The following is a 22835-nucleotide window of genomic DNA, read 5'->3' as shown; positions in this document are numbered from 1 at the left end:
TTTTGCCACATTTCAGGCTTCAAACATAAAGATATAAAACTGTATTTTTTTGTGAAGAATCAACAACAAGTGGGACACAATCATGAAGTGGAATGACATTTATTGGATATTTCAAACTTTTTAACAAATCAAAAACTGAAAAATTGGGCGTTCAAAATTATTCAGCCCCCTTAAGTTAATACTTTGTAGCGCCACCTTTTGCTGCGATTACAGCTGTAAGTCGCTTGGGGTATGTCTCTATCAGTTTTGCACATCGAGAGACTGACATTTTTCCCCATTCCTCCTTGCAAAACAGCTCAAGCTCAGTGAGGTTGGATGGAGAGCATTTGTGAACAGCAGTTTTCAGTTCTTTCCACAGATTCTCGATTGGATTCAGGTCTGGACTTTGACTTGGCCATTCTAACACCTGGATATGTTTATTTTTGATCCATTCCATTGTAGATTTTGCTTTATGTTTTGGATCATTGTCTTGTTGGAAGACAAATCTCCGTCCCATTCTTCCAGAATGGTCCTGTATTTGGCTCCATCCATCTTCCCATCAATTTTAACCATCTTCCCTGTCCCTGCTGAAGAAAAGCAGGCCCAAACCATGATGCTGCCACCACCATGTTTGACAGTGGGGATGGTGTGTTCAGCTGTGTTGCTTTTACTCCAAACATAACGTTTTGCATTGTTGCCAAAAAGTTCAATTTTGGTTTCATCTGACCAAAGCACCTTTTTCCACATGTTTGGTGTGTCTCCCAGGTGGCTTGTGGCAAACTTTAAACAACACTTTTTATGGATATCTTTAAGAAATAGCTTTCTTCTTGCCACTCTTCCATAAAGGCCAGATTTGTTCAATATACGACTGATTGTTGTCCTATGGACAGAGTCTCCCACCTCAGCTGTAGATCTCTGCAGTTCATCCAGAGTGATCATGGGCCTCTTGGCTGCATCTCTGATCAGTCTTCTCCTTGTATGAGCTGAAAGTTTAGAGGGACGGCCAGGTCTTGGTAGATTTGCAGTGGTCTGATACTCCTTCCATTTCAATATTATCGCTTGCACAGTGCTCCTTGGGATGTTTAAAGCTTGGGAAATCGTTTTGTATCCAAATCCGTCTTTAAACTTCTTCACAACAGTATCTCGGACCTGCCTGGTGTGTTCCTTGTTCTTCATGATGCTCTCTGCGCTTTTAACTGACCTCTGAGACTATCACAGTGCAGGTGCATTCATACGGAGACTTGATTACACACAGGTGGATTGTATTTATCATCATTAGTCATTTAGGTCAACATTGGATCATTCAGAGATCCTCACTGAACTTCTGGAGAGAGTTTGCTGCACTGAAAGTAAAGGGGCTGAATAATTTTGCACGCCCAATTTTTCAGTTTTTGATTTGTTAAAAAAGTTTGAAATATCCAATAAATGTCGTTCCACTTCATGATTGTGTCCCACTTGTTGTTGATTCTTCACAAAAAATACAGTTTTATATCTTTATGTTTGAAGCCTGAAATGTGGCAAAAGGTCGCAAAGTTCAAGGGGGCCAAATACTTTCGCAAGGCACTGTATTTAACCCTCTGTTCCCCCCATGTCTTTGTGTGGAACTGTTTGTTGTAAGTGCACGTTTGACTGGTGCACGACGGGTTATTTTGTATCCACATTTTGTTGTCCTGGAAGCCGTTTGTTTTGTTATTTTATTTATTTGTATTTTATTTTATTTATCCGTTATTTTACCAGGTAAGTTGACTGAGTACACGTTCTCATTTGCAACAAGGGCCTGGGGAATAGTTCCAGGGGAGAGGAGGGGGATTAATGAGCCAATTGTAAACTGGGGATTATTAGGTGACCTTGATGGTTTGAGGGCCAGATTGGGAATTTAGCCAGGACACCGGGGTTATCACCCCTACTCTTACGATAAGTGCCATGGGATCTTTAATGACCTCAGAGAGTCAGGACACCCGCTTAATGTCGCACCCGAAAGACGGTACCCTACACAGGTACCCTACACAATCACTGCCCTGGGGCATTGGGATATTTTTTAGACCAGAGGAAAGAGTGCCTCCTACTGGCCCTCCAACACCACTTCCAGCAGCATCTGGTCTCCCATCCAGGAACTGACCAGAACCAACCCTGTTTAGCTTCAGAAGCAAGCCAGCAGTGGTATGCTCCGGTTATTACCCAGTTCTGCTCTCCTGCGCCTGACTTCCCTGCCACCAGTTACGCACCCCTTACAGTTAACCAATAACAGCTGGTTGTATTCATGAAAGTCATATGGGGTGGAAGATATTGACATTTTTTGGAAGTACATTTATGTAAAGTGATTTATTTTTTATTTTATAGATAAAGTCAAACAAAGTTCAACTAATTGTTTTCGGGAGACAAAGTCTCTTTACAATGTCCAATTGGTTTGAGATCTCTATGTCATGTAGTTGAGAAGGTATTGACATTTCTCATTTACAGACAATAGTAGGCGTTTTTTTTTTTAGAGTTTTATTTCACAGTTGGAGGCCACGGAAAGAGTGTTGTATGGCATTGAAGCTCGTTTGTAGGTTTGTTAACACAGAGTCTAAAGAAGGGCCAGATGTATACAGAATGGTGTCGTCTGCGTAGAGGTTGATCAGAGAATCACCAGCAGCAAGAGCGACATCATTGATACCGTATATCCAGAGAAAAGAGTCGGCCCGAGAATTGAACCCTGTGGGACCCCCATAGAGACTGCCAGAGGTCCGGACAACCGGTCCTCTAATTTGACACACTGAACTCTATCTGAGAAATAGTTGGTGAACCAGGTGATCCAGTCATTTGAGAAACCAGGGCTATTGAGTCTGCCGATAAGAATGTGATTGTGATGTGAGTGATTGACAGAGTCGAAAGCCTTGGGCAGGTCGATGAAGACGGCTGCACAGTACTGTCTTTTATCAATGGCGGTGATGATATCGTTTAGGACCTTGAGCGTGGCTGAGGTGCACCCATGACCAGCTCGGAAACCAGATTGCATAGTGGAGAAGGTACGGTGGGATTTGAAATACGGAGTGTAGGGGTTGGTAATGTTCTCTAGTTGCGCCGTGATTGGCTCAGTGTTCTGTCATTCAAGGGGACACTACGTCACTGCAAAATCTATGAGGAGAGCTCCAAAATTCAAGCGCCTTGGGTGCTGCCATAGAGTTACATTAGAAGTGCCCATCCAAGAATACTCAAGGTCATTGGCCACAGATAAAATGACATCAAATCAGTTTATATATACCGTAGCTTTGATTGGACTGATCATGTCAACATCACATTTTCAAAATCTTAGCTACTAACCAGCAGTCATCATCATGAATCCGGTCAACAATCTACTGGCAAATCCTTTCCAATCCTTGTCATATGAAGAGAAATTATGATGAGAAATTATAGATAAAATGTATCGGAGCTCATCAACCATTGGACATAAACATTACACAAGTTGGAAATCGCAAATTCAACAATGGGTGGTTTGGAAGGAATCAGTGGCTAACTGCAAGCTTAACAAAGCAATCACTAGCCTGCTATTCAGTATGACTTCTGCCGCATTCAAAACCCCTGGAAACTCGGAACTGGGACATCTTAGACTTCAGTGAGTTCAAGACAACTGGGAACTCAGAACTGGGACATCTTAGACTTCAGTGAGTTCAAGACAACTGGGAACTCTGAACTGGGACATCTTAGACTTCAGTGAGTTCAAGACAACTGGGAACTCTGAACTGGGACATCTTAGACTTCAGTGAGTTCAAGACAACTGGAAACTCGGAACTGGGACATCTTAGACTTCAGTGAGTTCAAGACAACTGGGAACTCTGACTGGAAAAACAGGTTTTGAACGGCCATCCAACTCAGAACTCCAAGTCGGGAACTTGGGCCTCTTTCTTGTGCTCTGACCTGAAGATCCCTGACTTCATGATTCAACCTTGTTTTTTCAGAGTTCCCAGTTGTCTTGAAGCACCATAAATCCAGAAAATGACAGACTTTGATGACAAGGTTTAATGTCCTGTATACTGCTCTATAAATGATGTAATACGCTAGGGAGATATGTATACTGTAGCGAAGAAAGTAATACTAAGTGTATGTTGTGTAGTAAGCTGTGAGGAGCCCATGTGCCTCACCCTAATAATGTTGTCACTTTCCCCTCTCATAACTTAGCCTACTGCACTGACTTGATTGTGCACATGTAGACTATAGCCTGTTTTAGATAAATGTAATCATCAAATATTGTAAGAGCTTTCATTGTCTGCTTTAATGCAGTTCTGACTTGATGTACAGGGAGAATACTGTAAGAATGGCCCATGTTCAAAATTCTGTCGCTGTACATTTCAAAAGTGCTGAACAAATGGTTATATTGACGACGTCCATCCTAGCTCTCTCATTGTCTTAATCAAAATTGCTGTTTGCCTGTGGTCCACTCGTTGTCCCCTTATGCCATAGTTTGTACATCTCAATTGTCAGTGGAAACCACATTTGTTGAAGCAAGTCAGCCATATCAGCTATGTTTTTGTGCTCCAGCAGGTGTATCTCACTGATCATCCCTAAAGCCAACACCTCATTTGGCCGCCTTTCGTTCCAGTTCTCTGCTGCCTGTGACTGGAACGAATTGGAAAAATCGCTGAAGTTGGAGACTTTTATCTCCCTCGCCAACTTCAAACATCTGCTATCTGAGCAGCTAACCGATCGCTGCAGCTGTACATAGTCTATCGGTAAATAGCCCACCCAATTTACCTACCTCATCCCCATACTGTTTATATTTATTTAGTTTTCTGCTCTTTTGCACACCAATATCTCTACTTGCACGTGACCATCTGATCATTTATCACTCCAGTGTTAATCTGCAAAATTGTAATTATTCGCCTACCTCCTCATGCCTTTTGCACACAATGTATATAGACTCTCTCTTTTTTCTACTGTGTTATTGACTTGTTAATTGTTTACTCCATGTGTAACTCTGTGTTGTCTGTTCACACTGCTTTGCTTTATCTTGGCCAGGTCGCAGTTGTAAATGAGAACTTGTTCTCAACTAGCCTATTGGTTAAATAAAGGTGAAATAAATATACATTTTTAAAAAATGTAAAAATGTTATGGTTTTGTGGGAATATTAAAGATCCACATCTTTTGAACTACCCTGCTCTCTGCGCCTGACTCCTGCACTCACTACTTATTGAAGCCGTGACTCCATGGTGCTGTAAAGAAAGCTCTGCTGTTGGGACAGCTTTATGTCGACCCTAACAGTCTGTGGGCATTGTTTGCCCAACCCTGTTACCTATAGATAGACAGTCTAGACATGTTGAAACTATTTACATGTGTTTGGTAAGCTTGCATTCCATTCCCCCTGTCACATGGGGATCTATGGTTGATTCTAGATGAAATAGTCAACTCTGTTACAGTCAACCCTGTCACTTTATTTGGCCCTTAATAGGCACTTGCTATAGTATGTATTTGTTACTCTTGAGAAGGGAAACATGTTTTATATTAAGTTGAACATGTGCTCTTTATGACAGAATGGTAGAATTAGGAGAAATAAAAGTTACACTCCCCAAAAGGTGGAATGACCCGAGTACTGAACTGGAGGTGGGAGAGCTAACGATGCGTCTACTGTTGCTCTCTCCTCAGATTCTTAGAGAAGCTATTTCAATCTGATATTTCTCCTATGGTCTAAAATAGATGTGTATAGAGGACTCCTCTCTAATATAACATGTCACACATTGTATCAAACTGATGGAATGTTAGGTGTCTCATTGAAAGTCTAACATCTACCATGACTACTGGATGTTTCAATTCTAATAAATAACAAAACAATCCACACCGTAACAACAATATTGTTTTTTAATAAATTTGATAACAAAATGACATCATCAAACATCAGTGGCCTGACTTGAGCAGCTCTGCCCGGGGATGGAGCCAGCAACTTAGCTGCTACCGGTCCGGTCCAGGCTACCTGCAGACCTCCTCCCAGACCTCCTTTTCAGCACCTCCCCTTAACAGGAGAGGTGGTGGAAATGATCAGAGTTGCATTCAACTTGAATAAAGATGAGAAACTCTGGTCTGTGGAGCCACTGGTCTGAGGGGAGGACTTCTGTTGAAACCATTTCCATTTTGGGGATATTTTCTAGAACAGTAGAGGTGGTGATCAGAGATGAATTTAACTAGGATAAAGATGAGAGTCTCTGTTCTGGAGAGGAGGGTCACTGACCTTCGATGGTTTGTTGCCTGATAAAGAGGATACTTGCTGGCTTGAGGAGACTATAATGTTTTGAGGAGGAAATGTGGCTTGATGACTTAAAGAGGAGGAGGAATTATTGGGCGACACTTTTAATAACCAACGTAACCTCAGTGGAACTGTGGCTTCATCGAGTTCCAGCTCTAGGCAGACAGCACATCAGGAAGGCTGTAAGACATCACAGAGACAGGTAAGTATCTATATATTTACATGTGTGTTGCATGTACACTAAACCCTCACATTTGGATAATGTCACTTTTTAAAGTGATAACATGTATATATTAACAGTGTAAAACATGAATAGATGTTTAAACATTCTTTACCTCATCCTAATTTTCTTCCAGATGCTTGGCTTTTTCTTGTTCTTGGAGGTTGGCTCTGATGTTTCAACCTCTTCTGGAGCTTCTAGATGCTGCCTGTCTGGCCCCTCCTGTTGGTTCTCTGGCCCCTCCTGCTGGTTCTCTGAACTCCCCTCCTGGTTCTCTGCCCATGCCTGTTGCCTCCTTGGCCCCTCCTGCTGGCCATCTCCAGATGCAAAAGGCTCGTGGCTTACTTGTTGGCCTGTCGCCCACCGCGGCAATTCCTGACCTTGGTTGTAGTCGTGGCTGTGTTGGGTGGTTGGACAACGGGTGATGTACTGGGTGCTGAACTTCTGGATTTGCTCATCAGCCTCCAGATTCATCTGCTCCAGGTAGTTTTCCTTCATCCTCTCCCTCTCCTCCTTCAGTTTTTCATGAGTCTGTTTTTTAAGCAGGGACCGCTCTCTCCACTGCTTATTGAAATCCTCCATCTTCTTCCTTCTCTCCTCAGCCTTCAGCAGCTCCTTCCTCTTCTCCCTCTCTCTCTCTGCCCGGGTCATGGTTATCCTTATGGGTCCAGGGATGACTGGAAGGGGAGAAGAAGTAGAGTTCTCATTCAACTTAGTGGATCTGGTGTCAACTTAAATGTAATGGACACAGGGAATGAAGAATAGAAAACCCAGTTGGATCTCAATGATTCTTTACTCTTCTCATTTGAGCATGGCATGGAATTTGTTAATACATTTAAATAATTCCCATCCCGAATTGACCTGACCCAAAGTTTAACACGAGTCCCAAATGGCACCTATTCTTTGTAAAGTGCCAGGGCATATGCGATTGCTTAGGGCCCCATGGCAACTAGGGGCCCCCTGACCCCCCAAAAAACCTTTTTTGGTCAAATTACCCAGGGGCCTTGAACTACAGTGAGCCCCCATTAATTTTGTTAGTCAATTTCATTCAGATATTATCTTAACATGCCATAAGTCATGGCAAAATGTGTAGAATTGAAGGAAATAGATTTCAAAATGGCTAATTCTTCTCTCCAACCCATGGGAAAATGTGTAGAATTGCAGCAAACTTGCTTAAAAAATGCAATATGTTCTCTACGCCCCGTTGCAAAGTGTAGATTGGGAGGAAATGTAGTCAAAAACCTGAACAAAATGTTTCTTAGGGCCTCAAAAGGCTATGATGCACTACTTTAGACCAGGGTCATTGAGATCCAGTTGAGTTTTCCATTCTAAATTCCCTGTGTACATTACATTTAAGTTGATACCAGATCAGCCTGACCATTTTGGACAGTAGTTTTATATTGAAACAATGATGCAACATGATGACTGGTGTGGAACGTATGTGTGTAGAGGAGACTACAGAGGATGATGTCATAAGCAGATGGAAAACAGGTCTTACCTATGTGGATGATCTTATAGCCCTCCTCAGCTTCTCTCTGACAGGTTCTCTCTATCTTTTTGAGGTTCCTCTTCTCCCACTTCTTGTTCACCCAGCCCACAGCTCTCCTTCGGATACTATTATCAGGTGGGAGAATGTCCTCCTTGTCATCTTCCTTCTCCTCCTCCTCTAAGTCACCCCTCTTGTACTCAAGGATCTTCCTTCTTTCATCTTCCACCATCTCCTCTCTTTTTTTTGCCTGTATTATATTTTCTCTCTCTCTGATTAAAGCTAAATGGCCTTCAATGGCTCTCTTTCTCTGCTCCTCTCTCTCATCCTCTCTCTGCCTCTCCTCCTCTCTTAGTCTCAACATTTCTTTCTGTCTAGCAATTTCAATCTCTTGTTTTCTATCCTGCTCCTCTTGTTGTCTTGCCCTCTCCTGTTTTCTTTCCATCTCCAGCCGTCTTTCCTCCTTCTCCCTCCTGATTTGTTGTCCTCTTTCTGTGTTCTCGTTCCCCCTTCAACACTTCTAACCTCCTCTCTTTACGCCTATTGAAGACTTCCCGTGCTTTTGCTTTAACATTAACTACTACATGTTTCTTCATGCTTACTTCCTTTCCTCTCTCTTCTCTTTCCCTGTACTCTTCCTCTGCTTCCTTAATCACTTCCTGCTTTTCTTCCATCTCTCTCTCCTGTTCTATCTCCAGTTCATTCTGTCCCTCAATTTCCCCCAAAATATTTTTCTGCCCCTCCTTTCTTCTTCCTGCTTCCTCCCTTTCTCTCATAATCATCTTTTCTCTCTCAATCTCTTTCTGTTGCTGATCTCTTAATTCCATCTCTCTCTGATTCTCATTGTCTTTCTCCCTTTCTTTCTCCTTCTCCTTTTGTTTCTGTCTCTCCTCTTGTTGTTGTCGTCTCTCTTTCTCACCCATCTCTCTCTGTCTCTCTTCTTCTCTTTCTTCCTCTTCCATCTCTATTTGCTTCTGTTTACTTCTTTCTTCTTCATGCTCTCTTTCAATCTCTCTCTGTCTCTCTTCTTCTCTTTCCATATTTTTCTGTCTCTTCTCCATTCTCTTTCTTTTGACCTCTCTCTGTCTCTCTTTCTCCCTTTCTCTTTCTTCCTCTTCCATCTCTATTTGCTTCTGTTTACATATTTCTTCTTCAATCTCTCTCTGTCTCTCTTCTTCTCTTTCCATAATTTTCTGTCTCTTCTCCATTCTCTTCCTTTTGATCTCGCTCTGTCTCTCTTTCTCCCTTTCTCGTTCTTCCTCTTCCATCTCTATTTGCTTCTGTTTACATATTTCTTCTTCAATCTCTCTTTCAATCTGTCTCTGTCTCTCTTTCTCCCTCTCTCTTTCTTTGTCTTCCATCTCTATTTGCTTCTGTTTACATCTTTCTTCTTCAATCTCTCTTTCAATCTCTCTCTGTCTCTCTTCTTCTCTTTTCATAATTTTCTGTCTCTTCTCCATTCTCTTCCTTTTGATCTCGCTCTGTCTCTCTTTCTCCCTTTCTCGTTCTATCTCTTCCATCTCTATTTGCTTCTGTTTACATCTTTCTTCTTCAATCTCTCTTTCAATCTCTCTCTGTCTCTCTTCTTCTCTTAACATAATTTTCTGTCTCTTCTCCATTCTCTTCCTTTTGATCTCCCTCTGTCTCTCTTTCTCCCTTTCTCGTTCTTCCTCTTCCATCTCTATTTGCTTCTGTTTACATATGTCTTCTTCAATCTCTCTTTCAATCTCTCTCTGTCTCTCTTCTTCTCTTTCTTCCTCTTCCATCTCTATTTGCTTCTGTTTACATCTTTCTTCTTCAATCTCTCTCTGTCTCTCTTCTTCTCTTTTCATAATTTTCTGTCTCTTCTCCATTCTCTTCCTTTTGATCTCCCTCTGTCTCTCTTTCTCCCTTTCTCGTTCTTCCTCTTCCATCTCTATGTTCTTCTGTTTGAGTCTCTCCTCTTCTTCTTCTCTCTCCATCTCCTTCTTCTTCTCATCTTCTTCTTGTCTCTGTTTTAGTATTTTCTCCATTCTCTTTCTTTCTACCTCTTTCTGTTTGTTGTGCTTCATCCTCCATCTTCTCCTCCATGTCCATTTGGTTCTGTTTCCATTTATATTTGTCTGTTTCCATATTTTCTAATTCTATCTGCTGTTCCTTGATTTTCTTGCAGACTTCCTCCAATTCAGACGTCTTTTTGTCATTGATGAGGTCTGTCTCCATCTCCATCTCTCTCTCCACTCTATTTTTCATCTCCTCTTCACTTCGTCTCCAATCATTTTCTCTCTCTCTGTCTCTATCAAATGTTCTCTCTGGTTCAGTCTCGTCTTTCAATCTAATCTCTTCTTTCATTCTCACAACCTCTCTGTCTAACACTAGTACATTTTGGTTAACCTGTTTCACTCTCTCATTCTGTCTTCTAAACGCTTCTTTCGCTCTTTCAAATTTGATTTTGTATTGAATCTCTTTTGTTGTCATATCTTCTTTCAGTCTGTCAACCTCTCTCTCTAACTCTTTTACCTTTTCGTTAACCAGTTTGACTTTCTCATTCTCTGCAATACGCATGTCTCTTTCTCTTTCAAATGTGATTTCCTTCTCAATCTCTTTCAATCTCTCAATCTCTCGTTCTAACGCTTTTATCGTTTCTTCTGCCTGTTCCACTTTCTTCTTCATTTCTTGTCTTTCCAATTCTGCTTTTCTCTCACTTTCCATCTCCCTTTCTCTCTCTCTTTCCCTCTCTCTTTCCCTCTCTCTTCCTGTCTCAATAGGTTTGTTGTTCCAGGCCAGTCTTGGTCGCTGATCCTCCATGACTTTCTGCCATAGCCTCAATCTCTCTATCTCTTGCTTCATTTTAAAAGGTAAAATTAGTGATAATCTATGACCAAGACATACTTTCAAAGGATTTGCAGAGAATGATACATAGAAATACAACCTAGAGCTAGGTAATTGAATCAAACACTGGACAACATCAATAGCAGGGTCATTTTGATCAACTCATCTGGACAATTCAATGTCAATTAATGTATTATCATTGTTTGAAAAAATTACGAGACATTTTATGGAATCAATTATGTCCAAAATGTGTTCAAATACAAACACACAACCTTCTTGCCCATTCAGTTAGGGGTTTGAGAAATTCCTGTTACAATTTGTGTGATGTTACAACAATGTTGCCTCTGATGTTTATGCTTGTAGAAATTACTCCTACAAATGATGCTTCACTAATGCAGCTATTTACAACCTTCACAGATACAGTCAACAACAACAACAGTAATGACGTTAATAAGGAAGTGGATATTCAACCGGCAGAAGAAAGGCATAGGGGTTGAGATAAATGAAGGTTAGGTTCAGGACCTAGGGTTGGGTTAAGGTAAAGGTTAGGTATAGTTTCAGTGAGGTTAAGGTAAGGGTTAAGGAAAGGAATAAAAGTTAACATTGGGTTAGCGTACCGCTGTCTGCCACTATTCATTTTCAGCTGGGTAAATATACACTGCCTTTTAATAATAACAATGACATGTCTTACGTGGGCCAGTTGTAGGTCCACCATCAGTAGATCCAGCAGTTTTTTGAGTCTGTGGATCTCCTGCATTTTTCTCTGGTGCTCCATTGCTTCTGTGGCTATCTCTGCTTCCCTCTCTCTCTCTGCTTCCCTCTGTCTCTCTGCTTCTCTCTGTCTCTCTGCTTCTCTCTGTCTCTCTGCTTCCCTCTGTCTCTCTGCTGCTCTCTGTCTCTCTGCTTCTCTCTGTCTCTCTGCTTCTCTCTGTCTCTCTGCTTCTCTCTGTCTCTCTGCTTCTCTCTGTCTCTCTGCATCTCTCTGGCTCTCTGCTTCTCTCTGTCTCTCTGCTTCTCTCTCTCTCTCTGCATCTCTCTGGCACTCTGCCTCCCTCTGGCACTCTGCCTCCCTCTGGCACTCTGCCTCTCTCTGGCTCTCTGCCTCCCTCTGGCTCTCTGCCTCCCTCAGTCTCAGGATCTCAGCCTTCCACTCTGTCATTATACCCCTTTCTACTCTTCTTCTCCTCCTTTCATCTTTTAAAAGGGCTCGGAGACTGTCTGACTCAGACTGTAATTGTTCAATGATCTTGTCCTTCTCCGTTCCACCATTCCTCTTCTTCTTTTCCTCCTCCCAGAGGCACACTTGAAGTCTGTCCATCTCCTTCTTCTGGTTTCGGATCGTTCGATCCTTCCCCCTCAACTCAAGCATGTGGGCTTCCTTCTCTGTACAGGTCTTCTTCTCTTCTCTCGGGAAGTGAACCTCCATCTCTGCCTGCTTGTAGCTGGGAGCAAAGGAATGTCAACACATTATTTAGGAAGTGAACTCAGACAATTTACTACAATATTAAACTAATAATTAAACTTCTGCTCAATTTAACTGTCTTTAATAACACAAATCACACAACTGTGACTTACAGTACGTGAATGTGATGAGTTGACTGTCCATGATGGCCAGAGGTGGGTAATGTGTCACTCTGGTCCAGGGCGTTACGTACAGCTTGCAGACACTGAGCCTTCCTTCAGCAAGCCGCACATAATGCCCTGGACCAGAGCTAGGTTATGTGATGAATGACTTACAGACTGTTCCACATGATAGGAGGGGGTAAGAAGACAGTCCCAGTAGGAGACGGAGATCGTCCAGAAGAAGAAGAGGTTTCCATCTTCTCAGAGACTGCAGGAAAGGTCTACAAGTTTTATTTCTGGAAAATAAAGAGATGCCTTCGTTCAGCAACAATGTGTGTTTCTATGTTTCTGTCACTAGATGGTGGCCTTGTACACAACATTTACTCACCAGGTCAGTGAATTCAGAAACAGTCTTCAGAGTTGAGTCCTCAAGCTCTAGCCTACAACCCATCATGCATCAGCACAACTAATATAATAATACCTCATCACAACTTCATAATCACAGTACACCTGGATTGTGTTCACAAAGTGTTTCAGGGTAGGAGTGCTGATCTAGGATCAGGTCGCCTCCTGTCCATCAAAACGTATTCAGTTTAATTTAAAAGACCAAACTGATTATTGATCAGCACTCCTTCTATGAGACTTTGTGAAAGAACCTTTCTGGCATATGCTGGCTAGACAGTACACAGACAATTCAGATAGTCCGACAGACAGACAGAAGAGTAGATACAGATGGAGTGATTGATAGCAACAGAAATAACGAAGCGGATGGTTAATGTATTGTAAACTTTTGTAAATATTTGACTCACCTCAAATCACACGTGTCAAACCTCAGTTTTAGTGTTGAACTGAATAATAACTTCGGCATTAACTTTCTCTGGTCTGGAGCTGTATTGTTGCGTCATTTGGAACGCTTGAGCGTCATAATCCGTTCACCGCGCCTGCTTGATTGACAGCTAGGGGTTCTCCTGCGCATCAGTGTCCAAAAGTCGATAATGTTTAGCTACTCATAATTGATAAAGACATTTATAACTATTTTCACTTGACTTTTATTTCGTGTATTTTTGCCTAAGGTTATTTGGAATTCTATGTTGTGTGATTTGTCTTTGTATGGGCCTAAAGTTCAATGAAATAAATCCTCGTGGACCAGATTGACCCACTCTCCCCACTATTTATTATTTCTGCAGTGAGGATTCACCCCCTTTAGATAATGATGTTGTAATGTATCTACAGAAAAACGTTGTTCTGAGCTCAACAAGCAGTAGTAGCAGTTTGCAAATCATAGAGCCAGATGAATGGCTCTTTCACCGATGCAATTCGGTTCCCGAGGTTCAACAAAAAGATCCGTTCAGAAAGAGCCGTTCGTTCGTGAACGACACATCATTACACTGTAGTTCTCCACCATCTCGTATCGTGAGCTGGAGGAGCGTTCGTCCAACTTCTCATCCAAGTAAATGGCAGCGGCGCATCATCCATCCGATGAACTCCCAAGGGACTGGGAGGATAGTTCACGATGCAACAAGCGTTTGGGGAGTACAATCATTGAAACGCAATGACTGTTTTTAAATTCTTGAGGGACTCTTGCTCCAGGGGAAATCTCAGCAGCGATGTCTCTGCTGTGCGACAGAGGTGGGATCTTTTCCTTCTTCACTCTCCTTATTATACTGTACATATCGGTCACATTAATGACATTGCACTCAGGAAAGTTGTCTGTAGGCTATTGGGGAGATGCGCATAGCCCGTTGAGTTGTCCCGTTCCAGTCCAAACATGACCTGGGATGTGAGAAGGGAGCTATTCTATAACACATGTAGATGACATGTTGTCTTTATATGTAGATTATATTTTGGTTTTATATTTCATATTTGATTGATGATTAGGCCTATGACTTTTGATTCCACTTTGGCTACCTTGCATATTGTCCTTTCTTGCTATATCTTAAATTTTATGCCCTTGTGCAGATCTTCTCTCTAAACAATATTCATGATAGTTTGAATGAGTTGAGTAAACTACACTGTTGTTAGCTTCTCAGTCTGTACTGTACTGTCCCTGGAAGACTCTCCACATAGTTCACCTAGATCCAGTCCACTTTGGTCCACTGGTCAACTAATCATCCAAACCTCTGATTAGTGAATCAGGTGTGCTGGTGGTGGAATACATGATATGAGCTGGTTAGGGGGAGGACATGTTTGAGAAGGGAAAGACTAAATGGACTTTTCTGACTAACATCCCATTGACAGCACGTCTGACCAAAACCTAAAACTGACCCTAACCTTAACCCTAACATTAACCAAACCCTTAAGCCTTAAAGGTAGTCTCATCATGGATGTGATTCAGACTGTAGTTTCTCCCTGTGTGTCCAGTAAACCTCCTCTCATCATGGGTGTGATTCAGACTGACAAGTAGTGCTTTGGCTGAATCTAAATGTAATGTCAGATTTCCTCCTCTTCGTCAGAGGTGTTGCAAGGATCGGGCCAAAACGCAGTGTGGTAAGTGTCCATGTTTTAATAGAATAAACTGAACATGACACAATATAAAATAACAAAGTTAATATTAACGAAACAGTCCCGTGTGGCACAAAGACTGACACAGGAAACAAACACCCACAAAACAACAGTGAAACCCAGGCTACCTAAGTATGGTTCTCAATCAGGGACAACGATAAACAGCTGCCTCTGATTGAGAACCATATCAGGCCAAACATAGAAATAGAAAAACATAGAAAAACACACAGACTGCCCACCCCAACTCACGCCCTGACCATACTAAATAAAGGTCAGAACGTGACAGTACCCCCCCCCCCCCCCCCCCCAAAAAGGTGCAGACTCCGGCCGCAAAACCTGAACCTATAGGGGAGGGTCTGGGTGAGCGTCTGTCTGCGGTGGCGGTTCTGGTGCAGGATGTGGACCCCACTTCACCAAAGTTCTGGTGCGCCTCTTCGCCCGCCTCTGTGGCCTCTTTAAAGCGGCGACCCTCGCCACCGACCTAGGACTGGCAACCCTACTAAAGGGCCCCACTGGACTGAGGGGCAGCTCCGGACTGAGGGGCAGCTCCGGACTGAGGGGCAGCTCCGGACTGAGGGGCAGCTCCGGACTGAGGGGCAGCTCCGGACTGAGGGGCAGCTCAGGACTGAGGGGCAGCTCCGGACTGAGGGGCAGCTCCGGACTGAGGGGCAGCTCCGGACTGAGGGGCAGCTCAGGACTGAGGGGCAGCTCAGGACTGAGGGGCAGCTACGGACTGAGGGGCAGCTCAGGACTGAGGGGCAGCTCAGGACTGAGGGGCAGCTCAGGACTGAGGGGCAGCTCCGGACTGAGGGGCAGCTCAGGACTGAGGGGCAGCTCCGGGCTGAGGGGCAGCTCCGGACTGAGGGGCAGCTCAGGACTGAGGGGCAGCTCCGGACTGAGGGGCAGCTCCGGACTGAGGGGCAGCTCCGGACTGAGGGGCAGCTCAGGACTGAGGGGCAGCTCCGGACTGAGGGGCAGCTCCGGACTGAGGGGCAGCTCAGGACTGAGGGGCAACTCCGGACTGAGGGGCAGCTCAGGACTGAGGGGCAGCTCAGGACTGAGGGGCAGCTCCGGACTGAGGGGCAGCTCCGGACTGAGGGGCAGCTCAGGACTGAGGGGCAGCTCCGGACTGAGGGGCAGCTCCGGACTGAGGGGCAGCTCAGGACTGAGGGGCAGCTCAGGACTGAGGGGCAGCTACGGACTGAGGGGCAGCTCAGGACTGAGGGGCAGCTCAGGACTGAGGGGCAGCTCAGGACTGAGGGGCAGCTCCGGACTGAGGGGCAGCTCAGGACTGAGGGGCAGCTCCGGGCTGAGGGGCAGCTCCGGACTGAGGGGCAGCTCAGGACTGAGGGGCAGCTCCGGACTGAGGGGCAGCTCCGGACTGAGGGGCAGCTCCGGACTGAGGGGCAGCTCAGGACTGAGGGGCAGCTCCGGACTGAGGGGCAGCTCAGGACTGAGGGGCAGCTCAGGACTGAGGGGCAGCTCCGGACTGAGGGGCAGCTCCGGACTGAGGGGCAGCTCAGGACTGAGGGGCAGCTCCGGACTGAGGGGCAGCTCCGGACTGAGGGGCAGCTCAGGACTGAGGGGCAGCTCAGGACTGAGGGGCAGCTACGGACTGAGGGGCAGCTCAGGACTGAGGGGCAGCTCAGGACTGAGGGGCAGCTCAGGACTGAGGGGCAGCTCCGGACTGAGGGGCAGCTCAGGACTGAGGGGCAGCTCCGGGCTGAGGGGCAGCTCCGGACTGAGGGGCAGCTCAGGACTGAGGGGCAGCTCCGGACTGAGGGGCAGCTCCGGACTGAGGGGCAGCTCCGGACTGAGGGGCAGCTCAGGACTGGCTGACGGCTCTGGCAGAGAAAAACACACATAGAAAAACACAGACTGCCCACCACAACTCACGCCCTGACCATACTAAATAAAGACAAAACAAAGGAAACGAAGGTCAGAACGTGACACAAAAGCATAGTTACATTCCTCGGACCACTTAAATGGTACTTTGGGACTAAGCAGAGATGTCAGGGGAGCTACTACCATCTAAACATTCTTACAGAACGTACGATAGTACCCTACCATCCCCAGGAATCTGCACAACTGGCGACAAGTCGTGAGAGCAGGAAAAGCAACAATTGCTTCCACTTTGCCAGTTATTTGGCACACTTGACCTCATCCCACCTGCGTCCCCAAGTAAGCCACAGTAGCCTTCCCAAACTCACACTTGACCTCGTCCCACCTGCGTCCCCAAGTAAGCCACAGTAGCCTTCCCAAACTCACACTTGACCTCGTCCCACCTGCGTCCCCAAGTAAGCCACAGTAGCCTTCCTAAACTCACACTTGACCTCGTCCCACCTGCGTCCCCAAGTAAGCCACAGTAGCCTTCCCAAACTCACACTTGACCTCGTCCCACCTGCGTCCCCAAGTAAGCCACAGTAGCCTTCCTAAACTCACACTTGACCTCGTCCCACCTGCGTCCCCAAGTAAGCCACAGTAGCCTTCCCAAACTCACACTTGACCTCGTCCCACCTGCGTCCCCAAGTAAGCCACAGTAGCCTTCCCAAACTCACACTTGACCTCGTCCCACCTGCGTCCCCAAGTAAGCCACAGTAGCCTTCCCAAACTCACACTTGGCCAAATTGAGGGTTAAAGAAGCATTCTACAACCACTGAAACACACTTTTCAAGGTGGCGAGATGATAAGACCAAGTAGACGAATGAATCACCACATCGTCAATGTAAGCAGTACAATTTGGCACATCCACGAACACAATGTTAACTAGGCGCTGAAAAGTAGCAGGTGCATTACACATTCCAAAGGGCATCACAGTATATTGTACGAAGTTATCAGGCGTAATGAAAGCTGAGATGTCAGAAGCTCGAGAGTTCAGAGGCACCTGCCATTAACCTTTTAGCAAATCTAACTAACGTAAGCAGCAGAGCCAATTCTATCAATGCAGTCATCTAAGTGAGGTTTGAGGATCTGGATTTCATTTAATTGTTATCCCTTGTCCTAACAGTTAACTCAATTTCTGTAACTTTCAAGTCCTTGACACCTGTTGACATATGTTACACGCCTCGGACTGGGACGTGGTCAGCAGATAATAAACCTGAATTAACAGGGTAAAATGATGAGACAGAGAAACGTTACTAGTGTTCAGTAGTAGGAATTCTCCAAGATGTATTCAAATACTGTTCTCTTTTGTTCATCTTTTTGGTTATCAAAACCAAGTATCCATTACAACTATTATTGCATTACATCTCCACAGTTCATACTCCAGCATCAAAAAAGGTCTGAGGTTAAAATACTATCACCACACATCTGGGGCGGCAGTGTAGCCTAGTGGTTAGAGTGTTGGACTAGTAACTGGAAAGTTGCAAGTTCAAACCCCCGAGCTGACAAGGTACAAATCTGTTGTTCTGCCCCTGAACAGGCAGTTAACCTAGGCTGTCATTGAAAATAAGAATTTGTTCTTAACTGACTTGCCTAGTTAAATAAAGATAAAATACAATCTACACATTCACATCATATATAACTCACTGTACTATCAGTGTCAATTTGGAAAGAGCTATACATTACTGGAGGCCTGTGCTAAATGTTGCTACAACCATTATATTAAGCTATCAGACTGAGATAAACTAGCCTAGAGCTAGCTAGTGCTTAGCCAAGCTAAATTTGGTTAGCATCAAATGCTATTTTTGTAGAAATATTAACACATTTTCTTGTGACATCACATATTTACAAATATTACCTGAACTAAACTGTTAGAAAATAAAACAAATAGGATCTAAAACGTTGTTGAAAAGAAGTACAGAAATTTCAGACGCCATCTTGATCCCTTCAGAGGCAGTAGGGGTGACCGAGGAAGTTCTCTTGATAAGTGTGTAAATGGGACCATTTTCCTGTCAAAATGTAATAAAAATTACTTTTTGGTGTCAGGGAAAATGTATGGAGTAAAAAGTACATTATTTTCTTTAGGAATTTAGGGAAGTAAAAGTAAAAGTTGGCAACAATATAAATAGTAAAATACAGTACAGATACCCCCCCAAAAACGACTTAAGAAGTACTTTAAAGTAGTTGTACTTAAGTACTTTATACCACTGGCTATCTTCAATAAATGAATGCTAGAACATTGGTAGCCAGGATTAGCTGTTTGTATCTAGTCTCTTAATAATTGCATAACGGTGCAAGCTAGACACATGTTGTCTTTTGTTTGCATGTGAGCATGTCTTTTTCTGTCGGTCCTGTCAATGTTGAGTGATCACACATGCCTCAGCACACATAGGAGGTTACTTTGCCTGCTTGTAAATGTGGGCTAAAAGTGGGGATGTTTCATATGATTTCAGATCATCTTAACCTAGCTGCATCATAGTTTGCCCTCCTTAGGCAGTTAGCCTAGCTGCATCATAGTTTGTCCTCAGGCAGTTAGCCTAGCTGCATCATAGTTTGCCCTCCTTAGGCAGTTAACCTAGCTGCATCATAGTTTGCCCTCCTCAGGCAGTTAGCCTAGCGGCATCATAGTTTGTCCTCCTTAGGCAGTTAGCCTAGCTGCATCATAGTTTGCCCTCCTTAGGCAGTTAACCTAGCTGCATCATAGTTTGTCCTCAGGCAGTTAGCCTAGCTGCATCATAGTTTGTCCTCCTTAGGCAGTTAGCCTAGCTGCATCATAGTTTGCCCTCCTCAGGCAGTTAGCCTAGCGGCATCATAGTTTGTCCTCCTTAGGCAGTTAGCCTAGCTGCATCATAGTTTGCCCTCAGGCAGTTAGCCTAGCTGCATCATAGTTTGTCCTCAGGCAGTTAGCCTAGCTGCATCATAGTTTGTCCTCAGGCAGTTAGCCTAGCTGCATCATAGTTTGTCCTCCTCAGGCAGTTAGCCTAGCGGCATCATAGTTTGTCCTCCTTAGGCAGTTAACCTAGCTGCATCATAGTTTGTCCTCAGGCAGTTAGCCTAGCTGCATCATAGTTTGTCCTCAGGCAGTTAGCCTAGCGGCATCATAGTTTGTCCTCCTTAGGCAGTTAGCCTAGCTGCATCATAGTTTGTCCTCCTTAGGCAGTTAGCCTAGCTGCATCATAGTTTGTCCTCCTTAGGCAGTTAGCCTAGCGGCATCATAGTTTGCCCTCCTTAGGCAGTTAGCCTAGCTGCATCATAGTTTGTCCTCCTCAGGCAGATAGCCTAGCGGCATCATAGTTTGTCCTCCTTAGGCAGTTAACCTAGCTGCATCATAGTTTGTCCTCAGGCAGTTAGCCTAGCGGCATCATAGTTTGTCCTCAGGCAGTTAGCCTAGCGGCATCATAGTTTGTCCTCAGGCAGTTAGCCTAGCTGCATCATAGTTTGTCCTCAGGCAGTTAGCCTAGCGGCATCATAGTTTGTCCTCAGGCAGTTAGCCTAGCTGCATCATAGTTTGTCCTCAGGCAGTTAGCCTAGCGGCATCATAGTTTGTCCTCAGGCAGTTAGCCTAGCTGCATCATAGTTTGTCCTCAGGCAGTTAGCCTAGCTGCATCATAGTTTGTCCTCAGGCAGTTAGCCTAGCGGCATCAGAGTTTGTCCTCAGGCAGTTAGCCTAGCGGCATCATAGTTTGTCCTCAGGCAGTTAGCCTAGCGGCATCATAGTTTACATCCCTTGAGTAAAGCATTCATTAGTAATACATCATTTTACTACATGATGTTCAATCTTTTCATGTATTAATATTTGTATAGTTATTTGGTAGTAGAGTATTTTCAAGCAATAACAAGTTAGTGTAGTGAACGTATAAAGTGTATGAATTTGTACATTTAGTGTCAATATTTGCTAATATTTATGTTAATGTGCTTCTTTACCCGACAGAGACAGTGTGTCTAATAAACACCTGTGTTGCCAGCTTCACTCCCATGTTTGTGGAAGAGTGACAAATGAATGCGTTTGTCCGTCAGCTTTGGAACCATCCTGATTGGCTGCCTTTTTTTCCATCTTATACAACAACACCAGATGGTTACAAAGGATTTCATCTCTGACTTGGTGAATTAAAAGGAATGACATTAGTCAATTTTTATTGTATTTTTTTAAATTTATTTTATCCATTTAATTGTAATTATAACATCTTTGAATCTTAATTCATCCCATTACTCTTGAAGAGTTATTCCACACTAATTTGACCTGGTGAGGAACAACAAAGATGAAGGGGATTGTGTGTTCTTCAACTGTGACGCAGTGGGCCCTGTCAGTGTGGTCTTCAACTGTGACGCAGTGGGCCCCGTCAGTGTGGTCTTCAACTGTGACGCAGTGGGCCCCGTCAGTGTGGTCTTCAACTGTGATGAATGGCGCATTGGCAGCCCCAACCCTGCAACAGGAGCCACACCAAGACCTCCTGTGACCCAGAATGGCGCATTGGCAGCCCCAACACTGCAACAGGAGCCACACCAAGACCTCCTGTGCCCCAGAATGGCACATTGGCAGCCCCAACCCTGCAACAGGAGCCACACCAAGACCTCCTGTGCCCCAGAATGGCGCATTGGCAGCCCCAACACTGCAACAGGAGCCACACCAAAACCCCAGAATGGCACATTGGCAGCCACTTCGGTCCCCTGCAGCTGCTCCACTTTCTTGGGGCGGGAGCTTCATCCGGGTGGACTGAGCTCTGCCAACACCGCTCTGCCAGTTCTCTCCCAGTTCTCTCTGCAGTGTATCCAGCTACTTGAGGGAGGTCTGTTAAATGTTCAGTCTGCTCTCGTATGGTGGGCCAGGGACCTTGGCAAAGTCTCAGTTCACTCAACAAACAACTGCAGATGATCCTATGCCCGTTAGCTCCCATGGGAAAGATCTTAATACCCCCTTCTGACTTTAAATCAGGAGCCTGCGGAAGAGTCTGATCTCTCTGTCAAAATGCTTTGTAGTTGAGACTGGTTCTGAGCAGAAATTTTTTTTAAATCCTTGCTGTATAGCATCAAAACATGGTTCAAACTACGATGTTGATATCATGGACGGTCAGTCGTTGCATCCATAGCTCTGTCTATGAATTTGAGAGTGTTTCTCCAGCTCCATCCTTCAGCTTTTTACAGAAACGGGCGGGGGAAAACGATTTGCTATGGTTTCATCTGCTGAGTGCCACTTTAGAGGACCTGTGCGGTCAAAAACGTGGTTTTCCTGTGTTTTATATATATTTCCACACAGGCTGCATGGATCCTTTAACTCTGGACAGGATGTAGCCCAACTGAAGAAATTACTGAAACTGACTGATACACACATTCAAATGACAAATCAATGACCAGATTGGCAACCAAACTTTTTAATGCATTGTTGGTTAGGGGCTTGTAAGTAAGCATTTCACTGTAAGGTCTACTACACCTGTTGTATTCAGCATTTCACTGTAAGGTCTACTACACGTGTTGTATTCAGCATTTCACTGTGAGGTCTACTACACCTGTTGTATTCAGCATTTCACTGTAAGGTCTACTACGCCTGCTGTATTCAGCATTTCACTGTAAGGTCTACTACACGTGTTGTATTCAGCATTTCACTGTGAGGTCTACTACACCTGTTGTATTCAGCATTTCACTGTAAGGTCTACTACACCTGTTGTATTCAGCATTTCACTGTGAGGTGTACTACACCTGTTGTATTCAACATTTCACTGTCAGGTCTACTACACCTGTTGTATTCAGCATTTCACTGTCAGGTCTACTACACCTGTTGTATTCAGCATTTCACTGTGAGGTCTACTACACCTGTTGTATTCAGCATTTCACTGTGAGGTCTACTACACCTGTTGTATTCAGCATTTCACTGTAAGGTCTACTACACCTGTTGTATTCAGCATTTCACTGTGAGGTCTACTACACCTGTTGTATTCAGCATTTCACTGTAAGGTCTACTACACCTGTTGTATTCAGCATTTCACTGTAAGGTCTACAGCACCTTTTGTATTCTGCATTTCACTGTGAGGTCTACTACACCTGTTGTATTCAGCATTTCACTGTGAGGTCTACTACACCTGTTGTATTCAGCATTTCACTGTGAGGTCTACTACACCTGTTGTATTCAGCATTTCACTGTAAGGTCTACTACACCTGTTGTATTCAGCATTTCACTGTAAGGT

The sequence above is a fragment of the Oncorhynchus mykiss genome, chromosome 19 (genome assembly GCF_013265735.2).
Source record: "Oncorhynchus mykiss isolate Arlee chromosome 19, USDA_OmykA_1.1, whole genome shotgun sequence".
Taxonomy (NCBI): Eukaryota; Metazoa; Chordata; class Actinopteri; order Salmoniformes; family Salmonidae; genus Oncorhynchus; species Oncorhynchus mykiss.
This window is presented reverse-complemented; position numbering follows the sequence as displayed.